Source organism: Gracilinanus agilis, chromosome 1, assembly GCF_016433145.1.
Source record: "Gracilinanus agilis isolate LMUSP501 chromosome 1, AgileGrace, whole genome shotgun sequence".
Classification (NCBI taxonomy): Eukaryota; Metazoa; Chordata; class Mammalia; order Didelphimorphia; family Didelphidae; genus Gracilinanus; species Gracilinanus agilis.
In genome coordinates, this window is record NC_058130.1 from 145,021,787 (window position 1) to 145,041,776 (window position 19,990).

Below are 19,990 nucleotides of genomic sequence, written 5' to 3' on the forward strand. Positions count from 1 at the left end.
CAAAACTCCAAGTCATATACTCATATAAACATGTGATAAATCATATGGTTTTTTTCTGGATTTCTATTCCCATAGTTCTTTCTCTAGATGTGGATAGCATTCTTTTTCATAAGTCCCTCAGAATTGTCCTGGATCATTATATTGCTATTAGTAGCAAAGTCAATTACATTTGATTTCCCCACGTTTCAGTTACTGTGTACAATGTTCTCCTGGTTCTGCTCATTTTACTCTGCATCAGTTCATATAAGTCTTTCGAGTTCTTATAGAAATGAATTGATTCATCATTCCTTAGAGCACAATAGTATTCCATTACCATCATATACCACAATTTGTTCAGTTATTCTTCAATTGAGGAACACCTCCGCCAGCAATGTATTAGTGTCCCAATTTTGCCACATGCCCTCTGAAATCTATTGTTTTCTTTTACTATTATATTGGTCACTCTACTAGGTGTAAGAGGTGGTACCTCAGAGTTCTTTTGATTTGCATTTCTTTAATCAAAAGAGATTTAGCACATGTTTTCATACGATTATTGATAGTTTTGACTTCTTCATCTGAAAACTGCCTATTCATATCCCTTGACCATTTGTCAATTGGGGAATGACTTAGTGTCTTATATATTTTATTGATTTCTTTATATATTTGAGAATTTAGACCTTTATCAGAGAAATTTGTTATAATTTTTTTTCCTTGTTTGTTGCTTCCCTTAATAATCTTGGTTACCTTGGTTTTGTTGTGTAAACCACAACAAAAGTGGGTGACAAAGCAGAATTGACTGACTGCCTCGGTAATCCTAGGAAAAGTGTCTTTTGTGATTGGACACATAAACTAGAAGGAAGGCACAGGAAGTGATGCAAAAGAAGTTCCTATAAAAGGGAGTGACAACTTCCTGTGAGATGGTTCTGCTTCATTCTTGGAGTTGGAGTTCTTCTTTACCTCTTCGGCCTGGAACTGGACCTGGAGGAGCTCTGGCTGGGACCTTGGACTTGGTGAAACTGTTCTTAAATCTCTCCCTTAGAACTACACGTGATGAGTGAAAAAGGCTGACTCCCTTAGCTTCCCTGGAGGTACTAGCCTCTGGAGGGGCCATCGATTGGGAGAAGCCCTTATGGCTAAAACTCTCATTAATTGGCTTTTTTAGGCTCTCTAGCTGGGACCTCTGGAGCCCTGCCAGAGTAAAGCCAGGGACTGAGCACATATCTAGTTCCTTAAGCTATATCTCTTACTCTACCCTCTTCTCATTTCTCTACTTTCACTCTCTCCTATATTTTATAAATAAATTACTAAAAAATCATTTGGAATTGATATTTATTCAATTCCTGGCAACCACCCCTTTAAATATTTAGTCCAAACAAAACCCCCTTTTCTCCTTTTTATGTTTTGTACAAAATCTTTTTAATTTAATATAATCAAAATTATTTATTTTACATCTTGTGATGTTCTCTATCTCTTCTGTGGTCTTAATTTTTTTCCCTTCTCAATAGATCTAACAGGTATACTATTCCATGCTCACCTAATTTACTTATAATATTATTATGTTTAAGTCACATATCTATTTTGAACTTATCTTGGTATATGGTATGAGATATTGATCTAAAACTAATTTTTGCCATACTGTTTTCCAATTTTCCCAGTAGTTTTTATTAAATAGTGGGTTCTTATCCCAAAAAGCTGGGACCTTTGGGTTTATTGAATAGTAGATTGCTGAGATCATTTACCCCTGGTTTATTCCATTGATCCACCCTTCTATGTCTTAGCCAGTACCAGATTGTCTTGATGATCAGTGCTTTAGAGTACAGTTTAAGATCTGATACTACTTCTAAGATGGGAAGCAAGGAAGAAAGAAACAAAGGAAGAAAGAAAAAGAAAGATCTCTTAGTATTTTTTCATTAGTTTGTTGTTCCTGATTGTTGTATTTGTTTGCCTTTATTACTTCACTGGGAATGTTTGCAAAACAATTGTTCAGGTCCAGTTTTCTTTCTAGGAATGCTTTGAACAACTATTATTGATCATCCATCTGTTTCATTAAGTTAGGCTCAGGTTTGCAGAGCATGTTACTTTAGTTTGCATTTTTAACTCCTTTGCTCATTAGGAACACATTTCATTTCCTCTTCTGGTTTCTGGTGGGTACATAATAGTTTTGTATAATCAGAATTTCTTTTCCTTTACATTTAAAGGTATTTCTTCTGATTGCTTGTAGAATTTGTTGTCTTTGAAATTATTAAATTTAACTGCTATGTGGGAATCCAATGGCATTCTCTCAATCCTCATTCTCCTTGGTTTAGACAGCCTTTGACACTGTAGATAACTCTCTCCTCCATACTTTCTTCTTCCCAGGTTTTCAGGACTTCACTTTCTCTTGGTTCTCTTCATATATCTCTGACTGCTCCTTCTCTGCCTCATTTGTTGGATCATCCTTTAGATCATAACCTCTATTTTGGCCGTCTGGTTTCTGTCCTGGGTTTTCTCTCTCCTTCCTCTATACTATTTTATTTATGGATCTCACCAGCTCCTGGATTTAATTACTATCTCTGTGTTGATGATTCTCAAATCCACTTATCTTTCCTCAAACTCTGCTGACCTCCAGTCTCACATTTTCAACTGTCTTTCAGACACCATGAACTGGATATGCTGAACACATCCTACAGTTAGCATGTTCAAAATAGAATTTGTTATCTTTCTCTTTAAAATCTGCCCCCCTTCTTACTATAGTAGAGGGCAACACCACCCTTTCAGTCCTTTACGTTCACAACCTGGGAGTCATCCTCACTTCCCATATCCAAGCTGTTGTCAAGGCTTATTGATTTTTTCTTTGCAATATTTCCCTAATAATATTATCTTCTTTCCTCTGACACTGCCACCAGTCTAGCGTATGCCTTCATTAATTCACACCTAGACTACTGCATTAGCCTACTAGTGGGTCTGCGTGCCTCAAGTATCCCCTCACTCCAAATAGCCCCGAAGTGGTTTTCTAAAGTGGTAGACTGATCATGTTATCCTTTACTCAACAAACTCCAGTAGCTCCTTATTGCCTCCAGGTTCAAATACAAAATATTCTGCTTGGCATTCAAAGCCCTTCATAACCTAGCTCCCTCTTATTTTTCCAGTTTTCTTACACCTTACTCTCCAAAATATACTTTTCTTTTTGCCAACACTGGTTGTTCCAAGAATGAGGCATTTAATCTCTTACTTCTGGGCATTTTCTCTAGCTATCTCTCATAGCTAGAAAACTCTCCCTCCTCATATCTGCCTGACTTCCCTAGTTTCCTTTAAGTCTCCACTAAAATCACATATTTTACTGGAAGCATTTCCCAATGACTCAGTTCTAATGCCTTTCCTCTATTAATCCCTTCTATAATTAATATCTCCCATATGGCATATCTGCATATGTAAAGGTATTTAATGGCATTTTATTTCTTCTAGACCATGGAGACAGCTGTAACTGCTTCATCTTTAGTACATAATTTCTGCTTTGAAGAAGTTTAAGAGGTGATAGTGATTGCAGAAAATGTCTAATCTATCATTTTGGTTGCTTATGTGGCCCAGGCCATGTAGTTATTTTAAAAAGAATTTCCTTTTCCATGTTTTCTTTCTTTCTTTTTTTTTTTGTGAGGGTAGTATATAGAAATACTGATGACTCGTGAATTTATATCACCAGCAAAAATTATCATTTCAATTAATTTTTTTACTTTAGAGTTTTCTAAGTAAGCAATCATACAATTTATGATCAGTTTGTTTCCTCTTAGCCTGTACACATTCTTTCAAACTCTTTTTCTTTTCTTATTGCTATTGCTGCCATTTCTAGTGTTATATCAAATAGTGGTACTGCCAATGGACAGCCTTGATTAAACTTTGATATAATTGGGAAAAGCTTCTAGTTTATCCCCATTACAGATAATGTTGGTTCTATTTTTTTTGGTAGCTACTACTTGCCAAATTAAAAAAAAAGTTCATTCCGGTTTTTAGTTTTTTTTTTTTTCTTTTTTTAAATGGATGTGGACATTTTATTTTGCAAAAGTTTTCTCTATATTTGTGGCTATAATAATATGATTTTTTGTTCTTATTATTATGGCCTATTATGTTAATGATTTTTCTAAAAGTGAACTAATACAGCATTCCTGAAAATTTTTTTATGAACTATATATTTTGTAGGCCCTTTTGTTAGTATTTTATCTAAAACTTTGATATCATTGTTCATTATGTATATTGGTCTATAATTTTCTAATTAAAATATTTTTTCAATTAGCATAAAACTGTCTTTTTCCTTCCCCTCAAATTGAGAAAAATAAATAAACAAAAACACTCTTAAAAATTATATAGTCGAGCAAAAAAATTTTCTCATTGGCCATGTCTATCTATTCTATATCTATATCTGTATCTTGTTCTGCACTTTGAGCCTACCTCTCTATCAGAAGGTAGGTAGCATGTTTCATCATCAGTCTTTTGGAATCATGGTTGGTCATTATGCTAATAAAGTTCCTAAGTCTTTCAAAGTTTTTTTCATAGAATTGTTACCATTACATAAATTGTTTTTCTGGTTCTGCTGACTTCACTCTGTATCAGTTCATACAAATCTTCCAGAGTTTCTCTCAAAGTACCCTCTTTACCATTTCTTATAGCATAATAGCATTCCATCATATTTATATGTCATAACTTATTCAACCATTGCCTAATTTATGGGATTCTTTCTGTTTCCAATTCTTTGCCACCACAAAAAGAGCTATTATAAGTATTTTTATATACCCTTAGAGTTTGTTTCATTTAGGATTACCCCCTGCTTTAATCTACTCTTCTAATTCCCCCTTTTCCTTCTCTTCTTTCCCTCCTACTTCCTTGGTGAGTGAACTGTGTGTCTGTAGGGAGAGGCAAAAAGGCCTTTTATTGTAGTGCTCCTGAATTGACCCTGTCCACAGTGTCTATGTACCACTAAATCTGCTATGCTGAAAAAATGATTCATTGTGCTTTGTTATTGTTGTTCTTGTTTTTGCACTTCCCAATCAAGATTGATTCTGGCATGTTTTCTAGATTTGTTTAGAGGATCTGGCAGGAGACAGGGGAAGGAGCTAAGTTAATATCTTTCTAATACTTTGCCATCTTAGGATCTCTTCTTTTCTTCTTTGTATAGTTTATGTAATATTGAAATTATTCTTTAAATCTGATAAAGTTCATTTATAAATCTATATTGTGCAATTAGGTTCATTCACAAAATCCATAAATCCATATTTTTTTTCTTTAGAAGTTCATTTATGACTTTTATTTTTCCAAGATTATGCTATTTACACTATTTCTTGTTCTATTAATTTGGGTATTTTATTTTCATATCTATCCATTTTATTTATGAATTTTATTGATATATAGTTGTACAAAATTTTCTAATTTCCCCTTTCTTCATTTATTGTGAACTATTTTTCTTCATTATATTGGTATTTTTTATTTCCTCTTTAAAAAAAATTAATTTAGCCAATGACATCTACTTTTTTCAAAAAGCTCCTAATTGGAGATCTATCAATAGCTAACTTCTCTAAAATTACATACAAATCTTTAACTTCTTAAATTTTTTATATTAGTCCAGGTCTGAAAGAGGTATACTATGGTCCCTTTCTATTAGAGCTTTACTATTTATTTCTCATTTAGCCTTTCTCTTAAGTATTTAGATACTTTCATTTAAATGTATCCTTTAGATGCATTTGGTATATATATATGTAAAGTACGGACATTAATTCATTATCTATATATGGTATCTTTTAATATAATGTAATTTCCCTATTTTTAAAAAAAACAAAACTTACTTTTTGCCTTAGAATTGATACTAAATGTTAATTCTAACGCAGAAGAGCATAAGGGTTAGGCAACTGGGATTTAATGACTTGCCCACCTAGAAAATGCCTGAGGTCATATTTGAACCCGACACCCCCCAATTCCAGGCCTGGCACTGTGCTTCTTAGCGGCCTTTCTGGTTTATCTCTTCTAATCAAGTCTATATTGCTGTTAGCTTCTCTGAGGTGATGATTGTGATATCTTGTCTTTTAAAATTCGGCTGAAATATAATGGATTTAGCTACTGACCCTTATTTTAACTTTTCCCCTTATGCTTCAAGGGTATTTCTTATAAACATTATTGTATTCTGCTTTCTAATCCATTCTTTTCTAATTCACTTTCCATTTTATGGCTGATTCCATTCCATTCAGTCACATTTATGACTATTAATTGTATATTTTTCTACATCCTATTCTCATACTTTCCCTTCTTTGCTCTATAACCCTTAAGAACAAAGAAAACAGCCTCAGACATTTCCCAGCTGTGTGACCCTGGGCAAGTCACTTAACCCCCATTGCCTAGCCCTTACCACTCTTCTGACTTGGAGCCAATACACAGTATTGACTCCAAGATGGAAGGTAAGGGTTTAAAAAAAAAACCAAAAAGAACAAAGAAAACAATTGTGAGAGAATGGTCAGCATCAGCGCTCTATGCTTGATTAAATCAATTTCTACTCCCTTGCCTCTTATTTAATTCCCCTAATCCAGAATACAGTGACAGGTTTTTTATTCTTTTTAAAGAATTTTTTTCTTTTTAAAACCCCTTTTCACAATCTACCTTCTGAGATTAGAGTTTGTTTTACTTGTGATTAATTGCTCTCTGAATTCATTTTCCTTCTTATTCTACTCTCTCCCCTAGGTGAAAGGAATTATCAAGAAGGACTGGCACTTCTGATTAGAGGGCTTTTCAAGACTTCTCATTCATCCAGCTCTCACCTGTAGCTCCAAGAAGCTGTATAACACAGTAACCACACCTGGGTAAAAACCACCTCAGCAAGTAGGTTAAATAAGGCTGTGAGGGTAACCAACAGGTCTGTTGGTGAGTTGGGAAATGTCTACCTCAAGCAAGTGAAGATTTTCCCAGGTAGAATAAGTAGATGAAAACAATATGCCATAAAGATGCTGAAACGTGATTAGAGTTTAGTCAGGCTTTGAGAATGCCAAGGTCATCCACTGTATCCTCAGTCATGACCAGTCATTCTGACTTTTGTCTGGCCACTAGACTTGATGACTCTGAAAGAGAGAGTGAAGCTGATGACTTTGTGCCTCACTTAAATTCAATTCATGCTGTGCAAGTCAAGGTATCAGTCTATTATGGCATTGGTCCTCTTAGAAACAAAGAATGAACAATCTTCTTCCAATTTTTTTCCCTATTTCCCGATTGAGTTGAATGTATTTCTACATGACTCTCTAGCCTTCTCTCTGCCAGAACCTCTCTCCTTTTCTCCCTTATCTTCATTTGCCTGGCTCAGATGAAAGTGAAGTTTTCCCTTGCCTTTTCCTCCTTGATTGGGTTATTTTCTACTTGCACTTTCAAATTAGAGGAGATACATTCTCCCACCTTTACTTGTCCTTTGTTCACTATAGTGTTCCTTTCCTCTTTTCTTCTTCGAAGATTATTAAAATATAATAAAAACAACTTTCATTGCTTCTGTCTTAACTACCTCCATAAACCCTAATGAACATAGGGGTTCTGAGGAGATATTTATACATGTCCTATTAGAATATAATCATTTCCTCCTAGCTTAGTCCTTTCTGATTACTCACTTGTAAATTTTTATATTTTTATTGACTCTTGTGTTTGTATTTCAGAGTTTCTCTTCAGCTCTGGTCTTTAATTATGAATGCTTGGAAGTGTCCTCTATTTCATTAAAAATCCATTTCTTCCATTGTAAGACTATAGTCAGTTTTGCTGGGCTGGATATTCTTTGTTGTCTCTATCTTTGACATTTTGTATTTCACATTCCTAGTTTTCCCCTGGTTTAAAGTAGTACTTACGAAATCTTCTTTGATTCTGACTGTGGGTCCTAAGTACTTGAAGTCTTTCTTTGTGCTTCTTGTACTTTTTCTTTAACCTGTAAGTTTTGGATTTTGGCTAGTATGAATGTGAAATCCCCTTCCCCTACCTTTCATTATTACATCAGTATCAGCAAATTTTCCAAAACGCAGTTATTGTGTTATATTAGATCAGCAGTTTTTCCTAATTTAGTTATTTTGTGATCATAGATCTTAAACTTTTCTAAAAATAATCAAGATATAATTCTATCTGTGTCTTCATCATGAAGCATTTTTGTGTAAGTATAGTTCTGAAAGAACCTACTTCTAAAATCACACATATTTAAAGTTGTGGTTCAAGGACACCCATGTCATGTATTTTGCTTGATGTCTGTGGAATTATAGGTGTATATGATTTGGAGGGGAACTCTATATGTGATTCTCAAGAAACTATTGTATCTCTGATTCTTGGTGAACTATACATATCTGTAAAATTATTGTACCATAATGTAAGTTTTGGGGTATATATAAGGAGTCCACTCACAAGGCTCAGGGTCTTTGATTGCCAACTGGAGCCTGGCTTTATTGTGAGACTGGCTCTCTCTAAATAAACCTGTTTTGGGGACAGCTGGGTGGCTCAGTGGATTGAGAGTCAGACCTGGGGATGGGAAGTCCTAGGTTCAAATCTGGTCTCAGACATTTCCTAGTTGTGTGAGCCTGGACAAGTTGCTTAACCCTCAATTGCCAGTGCCTTAACTGCTCTTCTGCCTTAGAACCAGTATTGGTTCTAAGACAGAAGGTAAGGGTTAAAAAACAAACAACAAACCTATTTTTTTTTTGGCTTGGAGACTTTGCCATCTCTGCTAATAAATTTTCACCACACTAGGATGTTGCTGGGAGTTTTTATTTTGTGGTTTCTTTTAGGAGGTGACTGGTTGATTCTTTTTTCACTTCACTTTACTTTCCAGTTCGGGCAGTTTTCTTTCATCATTTCTTGGAATATGATATTCAGGATTTTTTTTTGATCATAGCTTCATGGCTTTAAGCTATTCCACTGATTATTTCCCTCTAAATAACTTTATGTTAATGCCTTAAAATGAATTCTGGAGCAGCAGAATCCACAAAAGGATGGGGTGAAACAATATCCCTCTCAAGACAACCTAGAAGGTTGGCAGAAAAGTTCTGTCACATTGGGTAGGAGTGTAGCATAGACTAGTGCATCAGGGCAGCCCCACCTGGGCAAGCCAGCACACACTTTGGGGACAGCTAAATCAGTTAGTGGCTTCCAGAAATCCCAGCCTACAGATAGTAATGAGGTTGGACAACTGGATAGAAGGTGATTATAAAGGTCTCTTTGCTGACACTGGGAGCAATGTTCTATTGCATTGACATATGCAGATCCTAGTCACAGTCCCTGGGGGAGGAGGGCTTCTAACACTTGTGCATTTGTGGCTGGAGGGAACCTGGGACTATGATCACAGTTCTAGGGCAGAAAAAAAGTCATTGTGGTTATTCACAGACCACAGCACAGGCAAGAAGAGTAGTAAAAACACCTCTCATGAAAAAAAGTAGAGAGCTTGGTAAAGGAGGCACAAAAAAATTATAAAGAAAATAACATTTTTAAAAACAGAATAGGTGCCTTGGAGCCAATACACAGTATTGACTCCAAGATGAAAGGTAAGGGTTTAAAAAAAAAACAGAATAGGCTAAATGGTAGAAAGAAACACAAAAATCCCATGAAGAGAACTCCTTTATAAAAAGGCAGAACTGGCCACCTGGAAAAAGATGTACAAAAATTCTTTGAAGAAATCAACTTTTTAAAAAGTAGAATTGGCCAAATGGAAAAGAAGGTGCACAAGCTCATTGAAGAAAATCATACATTAGAAATTGGAATTAGACAAGTGGAAGTTAATGGTTCCTGACACATCAAGAAACAATCAAACAAAATCAAAAGGAGGAAAAAAATAAAGTGTGGAATATTTCATTGGAAAAATAACTCACCTGGAAAACTGATATAGGGGAGATAATTTAAGAATTATTGGATTATTTGAAAGCCATGAACACTAAAGAAGTCTAGAAATAATCTTTCAAGAAATTATCAAGGAAAACTTCCCTGGAACATCCAGGGATATTATAGCCAATGCTAGAGCTCCCAAAATATTGAAAACAGCTAAAAGGAGAACAATTCATGTTGGATACATTGTCAGGATAACACAAGATATCGAAGCTTCTATATTAAAGAATCAGAGGGCCTGGAATATAAAATTCTAGAGAGCAAAGGAGATAAGATTACAACTAAGAATCTTTTCTACCAAAAAAAAAATCATTCAAGGGGGAATTCAGTGAAATAGAGCATTCTGGATACAAAGACTAGATTGGCTGAATAGAAAAGTTAACTCTCAAATACAAGACTCAGGAGAAGCATAAAAAAGATAATATAGGAAAGATAAATTACAAGTGATTCAATAAGGTTAAACTGCTTACATCCCTACTTGGGAAGATAATACTTGTAATTCCTAAGAACTTTATCATTATTAGGGCAGTTAGAAGGAGAATGAATAGATTGAGGGCATGGGTATAAACTAAATATGATGAGATGACACCTAAAATATTAAAACTAAGGGGTGGGAAAGAGGAATGTATTGGGAGAAAGGGAAAGATAGAATGGAGTAAATTATCTCATAAAAGAGTGACAAAGGAGCTTTTATAGCAGAGAACAAGATGATGGAGGTGGGGAAAGGAGCACTTAAAGCTTACTCTCATCAAAATTGATTCAACACTCATTTGGCTTTAGAAATTTGTGGTCAGGCTTGATCACACTGGTCAATGGGGACATGACTGGGGATGTAGAATCTAAGCGATCACCCTAATGCAAATATTAATAATATGGAAATAGGTCTTGATCAATGACATATATAAAACCCAGTGGAATTACTTGTTGGCTATGTAGAGGGGGGTGAGAGGATGGGAAAGAAAGAATGTGAATCATGTAACCATTGAAAAATATTCTAAATCAATTAATTAAATAAAAATTTTCAATTAAAAAAATTTGTCGTCAGATGCAAAACACTTTTGAGGATGAACAGTAAAAGGAGAGAGAGTAATGAAATAAGGTAGAGGGAAAGGCAACACAATCATAACTGAAAATTTTTATAAGTTTTGGTAATAAAGACTTCATTTCTCAAATACATACAGAAATGAGTCAAATTTATAAGGAAACAAGTCCTTCCTCAATTGATATGATCAAAGGATAAGAACAGGCAGTTTTAAGATAAAGTAATTAAAGTTATCTACAATTATGTGGGGAAAATGCTCTAAATCTTTATAGATTAGGGAAATGCAAATTAAAATTACTCTATGGCACCTCACATCTATCATATTGGCTATTATGACCAAAAAGAAAAATGACAAATTTGGAGGGAATGTGAGAAAATTGAGACACTAATGCACTGTTTGGGGAGTTGTGAACTGGTTCAACCATTATGGAGAGCAATTTGGAATTTTGCCCAAAGGGCTATAAAACCATGCCTATCTTTTCATCCAGAATTACCACTATTAAGTATATATATATATATATATATCAAAGAGATAAAAAGAAAAAGGACTTTGCACAAAAATATTTATAGCAGCTCTTTTGTGGTGGCAAAGAATTGGAAAAGTGAAGAAATGCCCATCAACTGGAGAATGGCTGAACAGGTATATGTTTGTAACAGAATACTGCTGTGCTGTGGTTCATGATGAAAAGGATGATTTCAGAAATATCTGGAACGACAAAAACTTGTATAAAGTGAACAGAACCAGGAGAACATCATACATAGTAACAGTAACATTATATAATGAACAGTTGCAAATGACTTGGCTATTCTCAGAAATACAGTGATCCAAGACAATCCCAAAGGCCTCATGATGAAAAATGCCATCTGCCTCTGGAGAAAGAACTGATACCCCGAATCCAAATGAAAACATACATTTCACTTTCTTCATTTTGTTTTTGTCTTTTGTATGAATTTTCTTCCACAAAAGGATTAATATGAGAAAATGTCTTACATGATTGCACGTATAAAATCTATATCTTACTTATAAGATTACTATCTTAGGGAAGGGCAAGGGGATGGAGGAGGGTAGAGAATTCAGGACTCAAAATTTTTTAAATGTTAAAAATTGTTTTTGCATGTAATTAGGGAAATACTATTTACATTTTTTATTTCTCTTTGATTTTTTTTCCAGGCCAATTGCTTTTGCTTTGAGATGGTTTACCTTCCATTTCCTTCCATTTTTTCCCAGTCTTTTGACTTTGTTTTGATATTTCTTGCAGTCATTAATTTATGTTTGATCCATTCTAATTTTGAAGGAGCCTCACTTGAGTAAGGTTTTGTAAACCCCTTTTTGTGCTAATGTGTCAACTCTTTCCAAGTTTTTCCTCCAAAACTCTCATTTCTTTTCCAATTATTTCATCTATCACTTTAATTTCATTAACATAATTTTAACTCTTTAAATAACTCTTGCTTTATTTCTTCTAGGAATTCTAGTTGACCTTGTGATCAATCTGTTTTTTTCTTTGAAACTTCGCTCGTAGGTATTTTGGAATCATTCTCTTCTGTTTCTTTCTTGGGCATCCCTGGCATTAGAGTAATTATTTTGCTTACTCATTTTGATAGCATAATTTCCAGCTTGGGGTTTTGTGTTGAGACTCAGCTCTATGTACTTTTGGTGTAATATCGTAGTCCTGTATAATCCTGGCCTGTCTTATCTGATTTTTTGCCACTTCATTCTCAGGCCACAGAGTTGCAAACATTCAGCAGGTCCCTTAACCATCTGATCTTGGACCTAGTCTGATTTTTACCTTCCTGAACTGAGCTTTCCAGGCTTTGGTCCCCAGTTTGGGTCTAAGTAACACAAAGCTTGACCTTGGGCACTACTCTAGTAGGCAGTTGCGGATCCTGAGTTATCTGCTAACTGGAAGTCTCCTCAGATTCAGAGCAGTAGAGATGTAAATTGGCCCTTGAGTCTATAGTCTCTATCATACTTGCCCCTGGGCTGTATCTTTGATACAACTCTGGAGTCAGAATAACAAAACTGCCAAGTTACTTCTCATCTATGCAGGTGGGCTAAATCTGATCCAAATCAGCTCTGGAGTCAGAGAAACAGAGCTGCAGGTCCATACCTGCTTCAAGTCCAGGAGTGGAATCTGTAATCTCACTCTGGGATGAAAGCAATAGAGATGCTGGGTTACCCTGTTCCCCAGTTCCGATGTATAATGATAAGGGTTAGGTTTTTTTTTTTTTTGTTTTTGTTTTTTTTAACTTTTTTTTGTGTTCCACTAGCTTAGTACAGTTCTTGGCACACAGTGATTAATAAATGCTTAGTGTCTGACTTAAGAGTACATAAATGAGTCATTCATACAAGAGAAACCAAGTAAAGAATGGCTATTGTCTAGATTATGGCATATGGCTAAATGGGAAACCTATAGTTTGTCCATCAATATATGTATCATGGATAGGGAATACAAATGGATTATCTTGACCTTTAAAACCTCAAACTTCTCTTAGAAACAAAGGTCCATTCATATTTTCTCTTTTTCCACACATTTTTCTCTGCTCAGTGCTACAGATATATATGGTTGGGTTGAAAGTGTACTGCTCCTCTTACCATCTTGATTTTGTTTATTAACTAATTTGATACAATTCCCTCACACAATCTGAAAACTATGGGATAAACCAAACTAACAAATCTAGTCAACAATGAGATTATCTGAACTTTGAATTCTGTGTCAACAGGGTAACTTCTGAATCTACTCTTTCTACATGTTCTTTGATGATGTAGCCTTTAGATAAGGTGGTTGTTTTGTTTTGTTTTTAATTTTTGTACATGGCAGTCTAGTTGTATAAGATTTCCAGTGGGATGGCAAGAATCAATTTTTCCAGCTGGATATGAAATTGATACGTGGGACATCATAACTATTGCTTCCTACAAAGCAATCTCTTCCACATCACGGGAGTTAGGGTCATAATGCCCGTGATCTGGAAAAATCAGTGAAAAATTGTAATTAAAAAACAAAACAAAACAAAAAAACCTTCATACCAGAGGGGGGGGAAATCTGATTTTTTTTCTTTTATGGAGTGTTTACAGTCCCTTATTGTAAATTTTGGGTTAAGTATGCATTTCTGAATTTTTAAACTTTTTGTGTTATCTGTTGATCTTCAAGAGTCATCTGCACCTTCCACAAAACTTACCCCAAAAATTCCCATTTGACTTTTTATGCTGACCTGAGATATATTGAAATGACAATGGGGAAAGTTGGAAGGGGTAACTGTACTGTTTATTGCATTTAGGACTTTGTCCCTTTTCAACCTCAGCATGGTGTAATGGACATGAGTTTGAAGGCTATGCACAAATCACCTTCTTGAATCTCTTTCCTTATCCATTAAATGGTGATTAAAAAAGTCTTACCCCATAAGGTAGTTGAAAAGAAAGCACTTTTTGACAATGAAGCAGTATATGAATTGGCAACATCCAAATAGTGTGAAGCATTAACATTCTTCTTATGGAACATCATCCATGGATTCTGAAGGGTGATGCCCAAAAGATGATTTTGTCTATCTCTTGTGAGCATCCATACATTCAGTACCTTCTCCCCATCTATCCCATTAATAACATGTATTCCCTTCCCCCCATTTTATCACTTTCCTAAAATGATCACTTTGTTGGGGTACAAATTTCCTAACTTCTAAACTTTGCTTCTTGGTCTGTGACACTCACAGAAGCCTACGATCTTACTGAATAGCACTGGCTAGTAGCCATGGACAGCCACATCCCTGGAGACTTCTCATATGTAACTTGGTAATTAATAGCATTTGTACCCCTGATCACACACTTGTGGCAAGTCAAGTGTTTTGTTATCATTCCCATCTTCCACAATTGTCCTTAAGTTCATCTATGCCACAAGGCCAGTTCAAGTGAAAAGAATTTTCATTTTATTTCAGCCCAAATTGAAGACAATTCTCTGAATCCAAGCATGAGGATTAGGGTTTTTGTTTAGTTTTGCTACAAATTCCCTTTCTATGCATGTATTAACATCTTCCTACATATCCATATTAGTGCTCTGGACTGAGCTAAGTCTGGACACTGCTAAGGGAGCCTCCTAAAACCTTCTTGGACAGTTCTTAATCAGGGATAGGGATCTATGAACCTTCTGCCTCCCTCCCCAGTATACTGATATACTATGTTTCAATACTGTTGACTTCCTTAGTACTCTATTGTTTTCTATTATGTATTTAAAAACACTTTTGAGCAGGGTGTATTGGTTTTACTAGTGCCAAAGGAGTCCACGACACAAAAAAGGGCAGGAATCACTGCTATAGGAAACCCTTATACTCTGGTTCAAGAGCTAAAACGTTTTCTTTAGATTTGGCCCTTGGCAAAGCTCTTATGCCTCAAATCCTAAACTACGTTTCCTCATCCTAGGAATGAAAAAGACTTCTGGAAGCCATCGAGTCAATTTCCCTTGCTTGTCAGTGGCAGAACCAGAATTTGAGGTAGGTGTTTTGACTTCTATCAACTCCTTTGCTCAACAGCCAGGCCTTAAGTTAGGTACAAATTAAGCTAAATACCCCAGGGCACTTTGCTATTAAGATATATTAAAAGCAAAGATTATCTTTTTAGAAGCTTGGATTTCCATGTTACTTTCAGGTGTTCATTTCCAATGCATTCTAGAAAGAAAGCAATCGAGTTTCTTCCAAAGCTTACCTTAAGCACTTTACTGTTGCAATATTGCCTATTCATTCTTCATTGCTTATTTTAGCACTCTGATCCCCAGTCCCAGTTTCTTCCCCACCAAGAACCACAAGGCAAAAAAAAGTTCCCTTTGCTGGGGAATCTGACATTACATATGTCTTGCCAGCAGAGATTATTTCATTTAATTGTATCCTATCTATTGCTACAAACCAGAGGGTTTCTTCTGTAATTTTCTTCTGAGTTCCCTACTAATAGATCTACACTTTTCCTCAAGGACTGAGAAGGGAAAAAGGAAATTCCCTCTTAACAATGAAACAAGGTAACCTTGTCTTCTGGCTCAATTGCTACTTTGGGCTTTTAGCAAGGAGTCAGCCTGAATGGAGTGCACTTAAATAATACTTGTAACTGCATTTCAATATAATAGATTTCCTCTGTAATACTAGTTTATTTTGTGCATTTAAAAACATTATTCTAAGAAGGGGTCCATAGGCTTCACCAGACTATTAAAGTGGTCCATAACAAAAAGTTTAAGAACTCTTGAAGAAAGTGTTGACTATGAGAAAAATCTTAGAAAAATCCAGAAAAGGGGGACATGGCAAGCAATATGGAAATGGGACTAAAGCTGTAAAAATAATCAAAGAACCAGGGAATGCTATGTGAAATTCTATGTGAAAGGAAGTCCATTTCAGTTCAATTCTCCATTTCACAGGTGAGGAATCAGAAGGCCAGATTAGTAATCTACTTTAATGTTCAGCATGTCAATGGCAGAACTAGAAGTAGATGTATGTTTTTGACTTCCATCATACAAGATGCCCCAAAAGTCTTTGTTACAGTTTTGAGCTTTAGCACTAAGACTTCTCAGACAGCCTGTGATAACTCTTACTCATTTTTACAGATTTTTAAAATATATTTTTAAAAACATGGCTATATTTGTGATCTGAGCTAGAAAAGCTTAATTTCTTGAAAAGAGTCTCAATGCTAAAACAAGTTTCGTCTTACAGAGCTGTTGTCTTATCCTTGAATCTAGTTGGTAAATAAACTAAAGCAGCACCATATCTTAAAGCTAGATTTCTTTTTCTATTAAAATCCTGTAAAACCTGAACTTCTTTCTCTTGTTTAAAATCTGTTACAAGGAAAGGTGTCTTTTAAAAAACTATTAAAAGGCTCATATAAGATTCAGAAATTTAAAGAAAATATTTCATTAAGAATTCAGCAACACCTCATTAGTTCTAAACCTAGTAATCTGCCATGAGTAATAGCTAAGAAGAGGACTGAACAATTTTTTTGTACTAGTTAAGGAAAAATTTGCTGAGCAAAGAAATATTAAAACTAAATCTTTTAAAAGCATCATTTGCACAAAGTGATTAATTATATGAATCTTTCTCATCTACACAGTCAGAAATTATCAACCAATTCCCTGGTTACTGCACATTTAAGAGTTCTGTTTCTTAAAAAATTCTAAAATGTAGATTTGCCCTTTCTTCATGATGTTTTATCATCTTGCCTCTACAAATAATATTCAAATATCCTTTTGCATATTTCATAAATACCTGGGTTCTGGATCCAAACTGAATAAATGTTATTTGCTCAGAATATTGCTGTTTGTTTCTATTTACTAAGTTAAGATGTTTTTAATGGATTCGCTTTGGTTCCATAAGAACTGTGTTTTTCATTGAACCACTTCAGGTATCACACTGTTCACCTAAATATCAGATTTTGAGATGTAATACATTTTTGTAATAAGAAAAAAAAGGATAAGCTTATATATATTATATTATAATTCCCTTTTATGGAGAAGTAGAGGTTTATGTTTCTCTAACTTAGGTCTTAATAGTAATCTAAACTCTCCAACCAATGCTTCCCAGGAAACATCTTCATTCTATAGTCAACTTCGAAAATTCTAAACTACTTATATAAAACAAAACAAAAACCCCATAGCCACCAAAAGAAACAAAACACACCACCAACATGTACACTGGAGAAACTCAACTGAGTTCCTTAGAAATCTTTTGACTCAATGACTAAACTAATTCTAAAGGTCACTAGCCAATTGGAACCATCCTTGAATCCAAGCAGTTTTACCAGCTTTTATTATAAACACCAGCACATTTCAAGTTTCCTCTTTTTGATCACAAATATAGGACTTTCTCCCCCCCTCCCCCCTTTTAAGTATACAGCATGAGACACAGCATTGGGGCTTTCCATCTTTCTAACAGCAATTTCCTTCTGACAAGCTCAGGGTTAGTGTCCACTGACCACACCCTCAGCCCCGTCTTTTGACATCTTGATTGCTTAAGACAGTTGCATGGGATGAGGAATCCAAGATGTTGAAGTTGGTACAAAGAGTTTCGAATTGCAGAAAAACTTTTTAACAGAAATGCTCTTCATTTAACAGGTTAAAAAGACTAAACAAGGTGGGAGTATGCCATATTCACAGTATGGGGCCAAATAGCTCTCCAGTTTCACAAATCACCAGCTACAATTATCTTTGTTGTTTCAACATACTGTCCGATACTGTCCCACTAGTAAAAAGGTAATACTGGCAGGGGCTAATATATGTAAAAATTAAGCAAGCTAAGCACTGCTAATAAGCATTGTTTATATCAGTGGGGATTTAGGGTATTTGGGGGAGATGTCCTGCATTCTCATCTGATGCAAGTCTAGTTCAACTAATCTACATTATTAAAACTCAAATCATGGAACACTGTGCAAAAGTGGATTGCAAGGTTTTAGCTACTGGGAAAGTCTCCTCAGATTTAGATTCTGAAACAAAGCATTTTGAAAATATCTCCAGAAACAAGAGGGCCAAAAGGAGTATATTTGGGCCATGATTTTTATTCCACAGAAAACCCACTTGATCTAGAATTCCCATTTCATTTAGGGACTGGGGATACTAGGAGAAACAGAATTCAAGTCATTAGCAACCTATGGTGCAGCAGACTAAACAAGATTAGTCTAACTTGAAATCTCTCCATTGGTGATCCTTCTCTGAAGTGTATGCAATTTTTACAGTAATCATGGAATTAAAATGATCAACCCACTCATTATGAGCATCTGAAAATTGGACCTAAGGGGGATCAACAGGGCCACTTGGATGAGTACAGGGGTGTTCCCATAGTACTGGGATGGCCATGTTTAATCACATTATTGGCCTGGGGCCAGTTATAGATTTATTGGTAGGAAGAAAGGTGAACTTCCATTAGCAAATTCTCTGACTAGAGAACCTTACTCCTTTGGCTCAGTTCCTAACAGATACAGAACATTTCCATAAGAATATGGGATTTAGCCTGGGCCAGATAAGCAAGAACCAACTATAACAATGGATCAGGGTAAGCTCTGGAGGTAGAAGAGTCTGCAATTACCACCTTTAATAGGGGTAGTACTATTTTAAGCCAAATGAATCAGGTAGAACAGTTGGGAACCAAGGACAACACCTAAAGTAAACCTTCCTCCAGCTTTCTGGTTGCTTATGAAACCAGGCTTGGACCTTCTATAATAGGAACAATGACTACTACCCATACTAAGCAACTGGATTCGGGCTCTTCATCCAGTATTTCATAAGGGATAAGAAAGGAGGTAGGATGGGTAAAAAGAAAAAAGAAAAAAGAAAAGAAAAGATTCATCCAAGGCCCTTTTAAAGAAATGGTCTTTCATCTATTATATAACTTTATGAATACCTGTAAGCATTAACTGTATGGGATATAGACTGACCTTGCTTCACTCATTCCCAAGGAAATACTCTAAAAAAGGCTGTTCTTCACTGGACATGTTACCTAAATATGTCAAAAATCATGCCACCACTACCAATGCCCCAGGCTGCTTCTATGAGTGAATAACCAGAATCATGTCTTACAAAGAACAGAATCCAAAAAAATATATAAATAAATAAAAACCTTAAACATTCTTACATGGATCTTAAAGAACAGAATACATGTTAAAAACTTCAGTAATTTATATCAATTTTAAGCAGTACTTTATATACAATGGGAAAAAAAGACATGCATAGTCCAAATACAATGTTGAAAACAGCATTTTCATAACAAAAAACCCCAAACACTAAGTGTTAATACCATGTACATGAATTCAAGAAGGACCACCCTTTTTGTCTGTTGCACACAGTTTATTTAACAATATGATATAATAAGTAAGAAATGAGTTGGTATTTTACCATTCTATACAGTGATTGAATCTTCTTGGATTTTCTTATTTATAGTAATTATAGAGCTTGCATGATTTACACTAGAATTGCTTTTCCTCATTTCAAGTTTCACATAGAAGAAAGAAAAGAATGCTTCTTCTCTATTAAAATCAGCACGGTCTAAGAGTGATCATCCCTATTTTATCGTCTAAAACCAGTTTTATCAGAGAAACAAAGCAACAATTTCTACATCTGCAAGACAAGGATTTTGGCATAAGCCAGTATGTATAGGTGTGTGTGTGTGTGT